The sequence below is a fragment of the Metopolophium dirhodum genome, chromosome 1 (assembly GCF_019925205.1).
Source record: "Metopolophium dirhodum isolate CAU chromosome 1, ASM1992520v1, whole genome shotgun sequence".
NCBI classification, from domain to species: Eukaryota; Metazoa; Arthropoda; class Insecta; order Hemiptera; family Aphididae; genus Metopolophium; species Metopolophium dirhodum.
This window is the reverse complement of record NC_083560.1, coordinates 100,605,440-100,619,573: the sequence shown is the minus strand read 5'-3', so window position 1 is coordinate 100,619,573 and position 14,134 is coordinate 100,605,440.

Below are 14,134 nucleotides of genomic sequence, written 5' to 3'. Positions count from 1 at the left end.
TTTTTGAAGTTAACAAGCTAATGAATTTTGATATTTAAACGAAAAATGAAGATTTTTAGAAACCGTTATACCTGCTTATTTTTGTAATTCAAAAACTATTCATCGTAGGACTTCAAACTTTTCACCATTAAGTATAATATTATTTCTATAGGTACAATATGAAAGTATGAAATTATAAAATAGGTCAACCTAACATATTATTAGTAATATACAATGTACCAACTAATATAAATATATTATAAAATATCCCTAGAAATTGAGGCTGACACACCGCTCAGAATCGTTTTTCGTTTAAAATGATTGCTTACTGAATTAAAATATAACACATTTATTACAGTGACCAACTTAATGACAAGGTACACTCGAAACCGACTATACAGCAGAGTGACTTTCCCATTTATTTTATATTGAAAATAGTTTTTTAATTTTTTACTATTGAACATTGACAAATTTATATTTCATACACATTATTTTTGTAAACATTTTTTTAACGACTGGCTTCAAAACAAATCTGTCTATGAATTCAAACATATTTTAATTTTTAAAATCACACAAATGTTTGTCAGGCGCATAGCCTCATTTCATTCATAAATTGGTCTTGAATATTTTGAACTACTTCTGTAATGACATTATCGGTATATAACAATATGTACATTGTACAACTATGTATGATGTATGTGATGCGTGTATAATCGTCGAGTCGTAAACACACTAATGATTATTAATGGTTATTTAGGTACTGCTACCACAGCAAAAAGTCTTGCCCACAAGAGTCAAATGAATAGCCTACTCTTAACCCCTTAAAATTACGCATTTGAACGGGTATCGATTAAATTAAAACAAAACTTGAATTCGATCTATGCACAATAATAGTTATAAAATAAAAACAATAAAATATATAGGCACCTATAACTGTACCTAGACGGTTAAGCCTATAAATTACTCATAGCTGACTAGCAGTGCATAATATATATTTGGATATTTGACTAGGCAAAAGCCAATAGATAGGTCACTGTAGGTATAGGTAATTATGGCAGACTTAATATTAAGCTATACAAGTGTTATTCAGGTTTATATAGTTTGTAAATTAACACTTATGGCCAGTGCCGCATTAAGCCAAATTGCCGCCCCGGGGCAATATAAAATTTGCCGCCTCTATATATTTAAAAAAAATATCATATGATTTTCACCTCTCTTTTTTCGCTATCATAAACACAGCAGAATTATATTTTAATACGTTTCTCCGTTAGTTATAAAATATTAAAGAGTTACCTAGTAAGTACTTAGTAACCTATACAATGAATTTATACTTAATTTTTCTTTTTAAACATATTATTTATTAAATATTCATAATACAATTAATTAGAATTATAATTAAAAATTAAAAATAGTAAATTAAAATACATTTTTATTCAACTTATATTAGTTTTTTTCTTGATTTCAAAACTGCAAATTTATGTATTATGTCCGACCAATCAATCTGTTGTAAAATATCGCTTTCTATATTTAATATGGATAATGATGACATCTTTTCATCAACTAAAGCAGACCTTAGATAATTTTTTATTCTTTTTAATACAGAAAATGACCGTTCTCCACTTGCATTAGATGAAGCCATACAACAAAATATTCGTAATACTATTTCTACATTTGGAAATGTTGTCAAAAGGGCAGAATTTGTGAGGCATTTTAAAAGACTTATAAAAGATGTTTTATCTTCTTTTGAAAACAAATTAAGAATATTTTTAAATTGCACCAGTTCTTCTATGAATGTCTCGTTTAAATCTTTAGGATATATTTTCACTAGGTTTTTAGCTTTTTCACGTATTCTGTTAGTATCCAATGTATCTAATTTTAATATAAATCCAAAATTATTATTTATATCAGTGTAGGACAGTTTTCTTTCACGTAAATTCACAACTAGCCTGTCAATTATAACATAGAATACTTCACATTTCATTTTTTGTTCTCCTTCCAATAATTCATCGTTACTTTCAGTTTCATCAAAAAACTTCTTTCTCTTTTTTTGTCTCACGCCATCCCAGGAAAATAATATTTTTGAACACATCGTTTTTGCTTGTTCTAAGTACACATCAAATCTTTCTCTTAAGTCTTCCACATATTTTTCTAAAGATTCGTACAGTGTAACAACTGTGGCTAGGTCTATATCTATAGACTGTAAACTTATACTCGTTGCGTTAAATCTTTGAAGTATAGGTGTCCACATACAAATCATAAAACAAAAATTTAAACTCTCAATTTTATTTTTAATTGAACGAGCTTCGTGTCTTGTATCTTTTTTTTGTCCTTCGTCATCACAAATAGTAGTTAAAGCACTGAGTACTTGTGCATAACCATTACACATTGCTTTACATACATCGTACCTGGATGACCAACGAGTTGAACATAGTTTTTTTATTTTGACACAACCTGGATTATTTTCGATAATATTAGTCAAAATATTCCATCTGAATGTTGAAACAGAAAAGAAATTATAGATTGCTTGACATATAAAAAAAAATGTTGTGCCTTCTTGAGTTGTATCTGCAGCATTGGAACCAATTAAATTCAAAGAATGAGCTGAACATGGCACAAAAAAGGCTGTCGACGAATAGTTTTTAATTCGAGTCTGTAATCCGTTATAAACACCAGACATATTAGACGCATTATCGTATGATTGGCCTCTACAAAACTTCAAATCTATATTAAGTTCACAAAATTTTTTAAGTAGTGCTTGCTCCATGTCCGATCCTTTATGTCCAACGGAGGGAATAAAACCAAGAAAACGTTCCACCGGTGAACCTTCATTTGAAATATACCTTATGGCGACTGTGAGTTGATCTCGTGTTGTTACATCAGGAGTCGAGTCTACTATAAGTGAAAAATATTTTCTCTCTTTAATTTCGGACACAATTTTATCTATTACAGTATCACTCATTAAAGATATAAACTCATCACATATATTGGAAGATAAGTATGACACGTTCCCCTTTCCTTTATTTCCATAATTAGCTATATGTGCAGACAAAAAAGGATCGAATTTAGCCACTAGTTCCAGGCAACCAAGATAGTTTCCGTTTTGTTTTGAACCAAAGTTATGACTATTTCCTCTAAAAGCTAAGCCTCTAGATGCTAAAAAGGAAACAGTTTCAACGACTCTATATAAAACATTTTTCCAATAAGAAATTTGATTTTCAATATTTATTTTTAGTTCTAAGTCTATGACACCACGGTCTTTCTTGATTCTAGAAAACCAGATTCTAACTGATTCAGCATGAGTTTTACTAGTCTCATGTTCTTGTAGAGATTCATTACATTTTTTCCAGTTTATAAAACCTTCGTTTTTATTTCCGAAAACACTTGGTTTAGACGAGAAAAGCAAGCACTGGAAACAAAATAACGCGTTTTTTGAAGGAGAATATAAAACCCATTCTCTTAGTTTCTTTTCACCATTTTGAAGTTTTCTCATAAAATTATCAGGAGTTAGACGTCTACTTATATCACCAAACATTCGTTTTGTTTCTGCAAATGGTATAGTTGATATATCTATCTTCGGAGGATTCGCAAGTAAGAAATCAATGGAATCTAAATTTAAGTTCCATTTTACTGGATCAGGTCCGGGAATTTGTGATTGGTCATTAAAATCATAAACAGTGATTTCTGCCTAAATAAAACGGAAACATTTTTGTTTTAAAACTGTACTATATGAGCCGTGACTCGTGAGACATAGATGTCAGATATTTGATTTAATAGATAGTCTTATAAAAGATACTTTCAAAATTGTATTTAAATACAGATACAATTATACAAATACATTAATTTTAAAAGTACAGTGAGTTCTGTTTAATGTGATCACATTGATCCAATCAGTGCCGATAAATTCGCTCCCCCACAAAAAAAAAATTAAATGTAACTGATGTTAATAAGCATAATCCGTGATTACTTTAAAGCTTAAGTTTATTATTTCAATGATTAAATTGTATTAAGTATATTTTTTATATATTATATACATTATACCTGTAGACTATGTGGTTGCGTAATAATTTCCGTAATTTTCGTATCATCGGTTGTATTCAACGGTATTTCAATTTTAGAAATATCAGTTGGTAAACACGTTTTAGATTGAGAATAATCTTCTGTGGGGATCAATTCCGGCTATAACCAATGAAAATAGTTAGATAAGTTCATATCTGATTTAAAAAAATTAATTTAGTAAATTTAGTAAATTGTATTAAGTATATTTTTTATATATATACATTATACCTGTAGACTATGGGGTTGCGTAATAATTTCCGTAACTTTCGTATCATCGATTGTATTCAACGGTATTTCAATTTTAGAAATATCAGTTGGTAAACACGTTTTAGATTGAGAATATTCCTCTGTGGGAATCAATTCCGGCTATAACCAATGAAAATATTTAGATAAGTTCATATCTGATTTAAAAAAAATAATTTATACAAAAATAAATACTTACACTTCTTACAATTCTAGTAGGGAAAAAAGAATGAATTTTTGGAAGTTTCTGAAGTAGTTCTTCGTTATTTTTCTTTTTTTCTTTTGCTGCTTTTTGGTAAGCTGCACCACTTAATTTAATCCGCTTACCAGACATAGTATAATATAGTATTCAATAACATAAATTTAACAAACACAGCACTGTTGTCTACCGAAATTGCGTCGAGACTGTGGTCGTCGACAGACGACAGTCGATGATAAGATTACTTAAATGATCGTCAAATAAGTATTTTTGCGATTATTATTAGATCATACAGCCCGCATTGCCCGCAACCGCAAACAGGCGACAGCTCTTCGATGTGATTGAGTCACTCGCCGAAAATTAAAAGCTATAGACACACAACTGTGATGCATTTAGTTATTATTGAATCGTTGATAGATAAAATTATTATTGGTATTAATATTTTTGATATAATAATAATTATTTTAAAAATTTAATACGAAATTCGTAACGGAGAACGTATAATATTATAATATGATATATTTTCTAAAAATCTGCCGCCCCTCAAATCACCTTAAAATTGCCGCCCCGGGGCAATTGCCCCCCCTTGCCCCCCGTTAAATGCGGCTCTGCTTATGGCTTGCAATAGGTAAACTTATGTAGGTATCATAAAAAACAAGTACTAACATTGATAAAATATTGTAATAAGTTTTTTTAGAACTATTAATTACTATTATCAATCTACCTATTTATCAAATTATAAATTAGTTGTTTCAAAAATAAATTGTTCTTGATATACGAAACTGTATATTACCTACTTCAGATTATTTGAAGTGCAATTTATTATTGATACAACGTCGGATGTAGGTGCCTACATAATGTTATTAATATATTAATATATAATATTTTAAAGTATGAACGTGGGGTAGGTATGTTATACTGAGGTGGAATAAATGTATGATGGATAATGTAGGTACTAGGTAACAGGTCTGCAAATATCAAGACACTGTATCTACATGAATACATCGTAATTGAAGACTGAAGAGTAAGTCACTGTATAATACTACAAATACTGTAATAATAATAATAATAATAATAATAATAATAATAATAACAATAATTTATTTAAGGAAATAAATTCCAATTACAAAAAAATATTGTAGTGACAGTTTGTGTTTAATGCACATAATATGGGTTACAACTTAAAAGTAATGTGAATACAAATAACATAAAACAGAACAAAATAGAGAAAAGAACAAAAGAAAAAAGAAAAAAAATGTATATGTATACAAATCTTAAATATTAAATAACGATTTAAACTTAAAGATATTATATAAAAGCAGCATAATATGAATAAATAATTATATTGAGAGTATAGTGGTTATAAATGTAGGTAGAAGAAATAAAAAGGGGGAAAATATGATATAGAAAGCAGAGAAATAGAAGAGGATAAGAGATGATTAGATCAAATATTAGACAAATTAAATAAGGTAGTGTTAAATAAATCTAAGTCTTTAGTTGAATTAGCTGCTGACATAAGTATATTTGCAGGGGTATATAGCATATAGTTTGAAGAGAAAGAGGAAAGATAAAAAGTGGAATTATTTCTGGAATTAGATTGGTTTACTCTAAAATTTAAACGTTCGATTATTTCGGGACAATCTATAATATTATGTAATAATTTATATAAAAATGTACAGTTTAAGATAATAAATCTTTTATTTAGGGGCATTATTTTAAAGAGATTACAAACGGGTATCTTAAAAAGTTATTCTGTACAGTAGATAGACTATGGTTTTGGATAATATTATTAGTACGCCAAATTATAGAGGCAAAGTCAAAGTTAGAACGAACTAGCGTAAAGTACAAGATTTTTAGGGCTGATTCATCGTAAAAATCTTTACACATACGTTTTACTAAGCCAAGTTTCTTGTAGGATTTGTTTTTTATATAATTAACATGAAAATTGAATGAAAGTTTTGTATCGAAAAAAACACCTAAGTCTTTAATTACATAACTACGTGTTAAGATTGAATTATTTAATGTGTAATCAAAAAGTAAAGTATTCTTTTTTAAAGAAAATGAGACTATAGCACATTTATCAATATTCAAAGACATATCATTTTCAGTACACCATTGATAAAGGCTGTTTAAGTCACATTGTAGTTCTAATGCATCATTAGTGCATTTAATATTCTTATATATTTTTGTGTCATCCCCAAGTAAAAGACAACTTGAATGTTTTAAAATTGTACTAATGTCGTTTATGAATATCGAGAATAGTAAGGGTGATAAGTGATCACCCTGAGGAACGCCGGATAAAATATTAATTCGATCTGAAATATAATTTTCATATTTTAGGGCTTGAGTGCGATTGGTTAAGAAGGAATGAATCCATGAAAGAAATGGGTCATAAAAACCATAAGCTTTAAGTTTTGTTATTAGAAGAGAATGATTAACTCTATCGAAGGCTTTTTCAAAGTCCGTATAAATAACGTCAAATTGAGATTTGTTATTGAAAGATTCCAGAATTAATTGTTTAAATATACTAAGATTAGTTATTGTTGAACGCCCTGGGCGAAAACCATGTTGTTCATTTGAAAGAATGTTTTCACATAATGGAAAAATTTTATTATTTACTAATTTAGAAAATATTTTTGGTAAGATTGAAATTTTAGAGATAGGTCGATAATTAGTAACTAATGATTTATTACCTTTTTTAAAAATTGGTGTAATAAATGAAAATTTCCATTTGTCAGGAAAGATACTAGTCGTTAGAGATTGGTTAAATAAGTAAGTTATAATAGGTGATAATATAAATTACGATTCCTTTAAAAATTTTGCAGAGATACCATCAGGACCAAGTGATTGATTTTGGTTAGTACACCAAAATTCATTAAAAACATCCATTATTGAAATATTTATAGAGTTAACACAGAATAAAGAGTTATTTAATTTACTCATATTGGAAATATTATAACTATTTAATGTGTTTGGCTTATATACGTTTGAAAAGTGTGATTTAAAAAAATTGACTATCTCGGACCCAGAGGAAGTTTCTTCATCCAGATATGACATTACTGCAGGTAACTGTAACAATGATTTTTGTGATTTATAAAATTTCCAAAAATGTTTTGGGTTAATTTTAACTGAGTTTTGAGTGTTATTAATATATACATTATAATCACGGTATCTGATATTTTTACATTGAGTTCGAAGATTAGAAAAAGTGATATATGACTCGGGTAAATTTAATGTTTTATAAGCAAGATGAGCAATTTGTTTTTGTTTGATTAAGATTTTTAATTCCTTACTAAACCATATAGGATAAATTAATTTATGTCTACGTTATTTTGGGATAAAATGATTAATTGCAATATTAATATGTAATTATAAAAAGGAAATACCATCATTAATATTTGAATTAGAATTAAAATAATTGAACCAATTAATAGAACCTAGATAATTTATAATTAATTGCCTAAATTCCAGTTAAAAACATAATTATTGAATTTTAATTCACTATAAAATAAATAATTATAAGTTATAGTTATTGGAGGATGGAGGGGGTCAACAGGATTAATAGGAAAATTATTTTTTTCAACATTTATGGATATTGAATTAGATATAACATAATCAAGTATTACATTATTTACCTAAGTTAAAAATCTGATTGTACTGAGTAAAATTAAAATAAGATAATTTATCATTAAAGTGTAACTCAATGTTAGAATAATTGGCTGAGGGAAGATTATAATCACCCAATAATAAAATATCATGATTAGGATGTTTGTTATATACAAATTCTACATAATTGAAATAGTCATTAAAAATATTAATATTAGAACGAATTGGAATATAAACTGAGCTTATAATGAGAGAGCGATATGGTAATCGAATAATAACAAATAATAATTCAATTTTATTTTCATGTAACAAGATAGGTTTTGAGACTAATGCATTACAGACAGCAATTAGAACGCCACCACCTCTTGATAGAGAACTGGTTTGAGAACTCACCAGAAAATTGTCTATAGATCCTACGAAGCACTTTGTAAAAACTAAATTTTATATTGTTGTGAATTGTAATTGAAAACTGAAAAATATGAACTTTTTCGAATCATAATTAAAATTAAAATTAATATTAAAAACGGAAAATGTTTCGTACGATCTACAGACATTTTTCTGTTGAATTCAAATATTTTTTCAGAATCAAAATCAGACAACTTTAACTAACTTTAATTTTGTCAAAACAAATGTATGTTTTTGTAAAATTCATGTAGTGAAATGTATATGGTTATCGAGTTATTGACACGTGCATGCGCTTGCGAGAGAGGATACCCGCATTTAATTTCACTCACACTAATAACCATTTACAGCTCACACATAGATCCCGGGCGGCTATGACAAGATTAGAAATTGCCTAAATGTTGCCCCTTAAATAATGACCGTTGCGAGGCACCTTAAGGTACCCAGTGCTAATGTAATTTTATCCATGCAAAATATTATATTATATCAAAAATGTACTGTGTATAGAAAATTCTAAAATAAAAATTTACTGAAAATTGAAACTATCTATGGTTATTCATTTTTTAATTAGGTACAAGACAATTGTCCCATTCAATTGTTCGTTAGTTTACGAGTGAATATCCAATGTCGAAAAAATTTGAAATGTAAACGTTCATAAAATATTTATTTGATTTTCTGGGTAACATTGTTTATTGTTAATGGTAGTGAAACTTGATGATGAATCATGTACCTATTACAATTTTTCAGACTTGAGTAGTATTCCGAATACAGTATTCGGAATACTTTTTAAATACTTTTTTTTGAAAGTATTCAACATGGTATTTTGAATACTTTTTACAAGTATTCTGAGTACAGTATTCGGAATACTTTTATTCCAATTAAATTTTAAAAATAATTTCATTAATTTTCCGTCATAGAAATTGCTTTTGTGCTTGTATAGGTATGTATATTTCTATACACAATATTTTATAGTAATATGTTTATGTATATGTATATTATTTTATTTTTTACTATTTTTAGTTGGCCAGTAATGTTATTACGTATTTTCTAATTTCATAGCGACGAGCCAGCGAAGGCGATAAGATATTATTATGATTTCGGGATTTCCCTATAATAAGTAATAACTAATGGCTAATAGTATATGCCATATGCGATTCTAAAATTATTGCGTTGTGTGTGTTGTGTGCAACTTTCCGCGCAGTCCGCCATTAGTCGACATTATCTTTCTGTTGCGACGCTGATTTTATTCTTTATACGTCTTTTCCGTTGTTCTTAAGTAATAAGTTTGATTCGAAAAACATTATAATGGCAGATTTGAACGAAATTGACGAAGGTCAATCTTCGATCACTGATGGCACTGGTAAAAACTATCGCCTCTACCTTGGTCAAAATATGACAACATTTTTAAAATAATTGATATAAAAGAAGATTTTGAAACTTATCAAAAATTCAATGTTCGTTGTAAATATTGTGCTTCGTCCAAACTACTGACAGCAGACACAAGGACTAGTTCCAATTTATTAAAGCACTTAGAGGTAAGTACCTACTAGCTACATTATTTATTTGTGTTAAAAAATATATTTATAGGTACACATAATATTTATGGTACGTAAACTATGATTGAAGGATACTTTTTAGTTTTTACGATTGGTACATAAATAAAAAACCTAAGTAACGTTTTTCGATATTTTGACATTTTTTTACCAGACGCAAAAGCCTATTATACATTTCAATATAAAGCTCCATATACGTACCTAATTTTAATATAATAGAGTTAAATTATGTACCTATATTATATTCTAAGCTATAAATTTAGATGGTACAAAATTGCCTTGGTCATTGATTTGCTTTGTATAGTAGCTTATTTAGTAATATATTTTTGTTTAAATTAATTGGAAAAATTACTTGAATTATTAATAGTACCTACTATAAGTATATTTAAATACTTATACATTAATAAACTATAATTTAATTTTAAAGGTTACTACTTACTATTTTGTTTTGTTTTTTATTGGTTTAGATGCAACATAAAAATATTTGGACATCACAAAATGAAAAATTTGTTCAAACTAAACTCAAAAGAAAAACTGATGACTGTGTCAATGAGAACTTCCATTAGCCAGTAGCCACTAGGTAGGTATATAGCCTATAATCTATATATAGGTGTATCAAGTTTTTTAATGAGTTGTGATTGATTAAATTGTCTGATAAAGATATTAAAAAACTCATTTGAATATGATACTCTAAATATTGACAATGACATTTATAATAGTTTTTCTTATTTATTCCTTAAAATAGGATTTATTGCTTGTTTCACTCAATATCAATTATAAATTATATTATTATTTTTAGATGAGTTAAATTTGATGATTCAAAATATGATTATCAATGCTTCATTACCATTTAATTTGGTTGAACAGATTGATTTAAAAAAATTAATTACAACTGGATATCCTAATCGTCATATGTTATCAAGAAAGACGTTGATGAAAAATATAGAAGCTCAACATCAAGTCCTTTTCCAAAATATGAAAAGCATATTTTCCAAAGTTAATTATTTAACTACCACTGCCGATTGTTGGACTATTTTCAAAAGGTTTGTTATTTTAAACAAATTATTAACTAATTCATAGCATCTATAATTTAAATATTATTTTCAGATCCTATTTGGGTAAGACTTATCATTGGATTAATCCAGTATCACTAGAAAGAGAGTCTTGCTTATTGGCTATAAGAAGATTAAAGGGCAGTCATACTTATGATTTGCTAGCAAGAACTATGGAATCTATTTATACTGAATTTAATATCAATGATAAAGTTATCTATACAACAACTGACAATGGTTCTAATTTTGTCAAATGCTTTGAGTAATTATAATATTTATTATTAGGTATTTATTTGTATTTTAGAAATTTTTACTATTGAATAGGTAGATATTTTCAACTGAAGGGTTAACATTTTTTTTTATAAATATATATATATATTTATTATTCAGTAAGGAAGTGGCTTATATTATAATATGTTATACTACCTAATAGAATTTCTATGTAAGTCCACAATGTTCATAATTATAAAACCAAAATTTTAAATAAATCATTATAGGTACCTATAATAAATTATATAATACATTTTATTCAATAATATAACATTTGGAAAAAAAATAAATTCAAAATTTAAATCTGACTTTCGTATGATAATTGTACTACTCATAATTCATAAAGAATATTAATATGAACTCTTAGTATGCATTTTTTTCTAATGTTAATAATTTTAAATATTTACCATTTGACTATAGTTGTAACTAACTCAACTAACTAATTTATATTATATCAATTATTTTGTTCCCTTAGAATGTTTGGTCAACCTTCAGGTGTTGAAACTGTTGATGGAAGTAAGAAAACGGATGAAGAAATTCTTCAAACTCTAGAAGATTCAATTGAAGAAGAATATGATGAAAACAAAGAAGACACTGACGATGATGCTGATAGTGAAAAAGATGAAGATGTTAGTTTTTCTCGTATATCTATGACCCGAGTTCTGGATAATAGAGAACTAATTGGTGAATGTACATCCAATTGGGGTGATTGTATGGTATATAACCTACCTAAGCATCACAGATGTGCTTCGCATACTCTAAATCTAATAGCAACAGCGGTAAGATACATTTAAATTTATTTATTTTATCTTAAATTTTTCTATAATAACATTTACAATTTTAGGATATTGAAAAGGCTTTATCGCCTAATGTTTCCAAACGACCATCTATGTTAAACTACAGAAAACAAAGTAGATTCACATTTTCAAAATGCCAAGCATTATGGAATAAGCAGAACCGTTCTTCACAAATGGCTGATATAATTAAAATGAATTTGGGCGTTTATTTAAAAACTCCTAATCAAACACGTTGGAACTGTTGGTTTGATTCGTCAAAATTTCTTCTTTTACATTTTAAAAACAGTCCTTCCAAGTTCACTAAATTGTGTGATACTTTAAAATTAAATCGGTTTTCGAAAAATGATCTAGAATTATTAGAAGAGTATGTTAGTTATGGAACCATTGTGCATTTGATGTGTTGCAAGGTGAAAAAAATATGTATTTTGGGTTTTTGTTGCCTTCCATTACAATACTCTTACAAAAATATGATGATATCTCTAAAAAAAATTTAATATATTGTGATTCTTTAGTTAGTTTGATTAAAGCAAACGTGGAAAAACGTTTCGACAATTTTTTGACTGATCCGTTTTTATTATCTGCAACGGTTTCACATCCGTTTTTTAAAACCATCTGGCTAACCGACAATGATAAAAAAGATAAGGCATTATCATTTTTTAAAAAATCTTGTTTGGAAATGTTTGAACAATCAAATTTGCCTGAATCTGAGGTATCTGATAGCAATATGAGTAATGATGCAAATAAATACTTTAACTGGTCTGAAAATAAATCAAAAGTGGATCTTTCATTAGAGCAAGAAATAACTAAATATTTGTCAAAAAGTCCTATAAAAAATCTAAATATATTGAATGAAATTACATTGAATGTATTTTTAAAATTTAACACACCACTTCCTAGCGGATTTGGTAAATAGAGTCCTATATTATTATTTTTAGGTAAACTGAGTCCCCTGTAAAAAAGTTAAAGCGGTGAATTGAGTCCCTTGTGAAAAAATGAAAGTGGTGAATTGAGTCCCTTATAAAATATTTATTCTAGTAAATTAATAATGCTTATTAAATAGGTAATCAATGTCAACTTTTAAATGAATAATACATAATACATATAATAATTAATATTTTCAATACCTAATAAAAATAATAAATAATACTCTTGATATTAAACGGGTAAATATTTTAATGATACGAGCTTAATAAATTGAAGTCTATTAATTTCATTATTTTTGTACTTCGTCATTTGTTCTCTTAATATATTCTCCTTTTCTATGTTGTGTTTTGATTTTTTGCATAGCTCTTTACTTCTTATTTGAATATATGTATTAGATTGGATTTCTTTGAGTGCATCAATAAAAATATAAATATTTGGATGTGAAGTATAAAATAAACTATTCAGCTTTGCGTGAAATGATTCACAACTATTTGTTTACGCGCGATTATACGTATAGGTAATTTTGAAAACTAGTCTAATAATATACGATTGACTCAATTCACCGCTTTCATTTTTTTACAGGGGACTCAATTCACCGCTTTAACTTTTATACAAGGGACTTAATTCACCGCTTTTGAAAAACAGTAATTTTGTTTGGGACTCAATTTACCTGCGCCCCTTCCTAGCAGTGCTGCTGTAGAACGCATATTTAGTATTGGTGGTGCTGTTTTATCAAAAAAAAAAGGTAGGATGAACGATAAAAGTTTTGAAAATGTATTAATGTTAAAGTGTAATAAATCATTAATATAAAATATACAGTATTAACTCTTAAATATTATAAAATATATTTATCTAATATTGTTATGTTGTCAACGTTGTAATTTTTTTTATTATTATTATTATTATTACTTAAGCCACGACAACTTGGCTATTTTATTATAATTAACTATTAATTACCTAATTGTTAGGGTTTTTTTTTTATTGTGTTTTATCAAAGCAATTCTTTTTATTATTACTATTTACTATTATTATTTAATAAGCATGAATTTGACC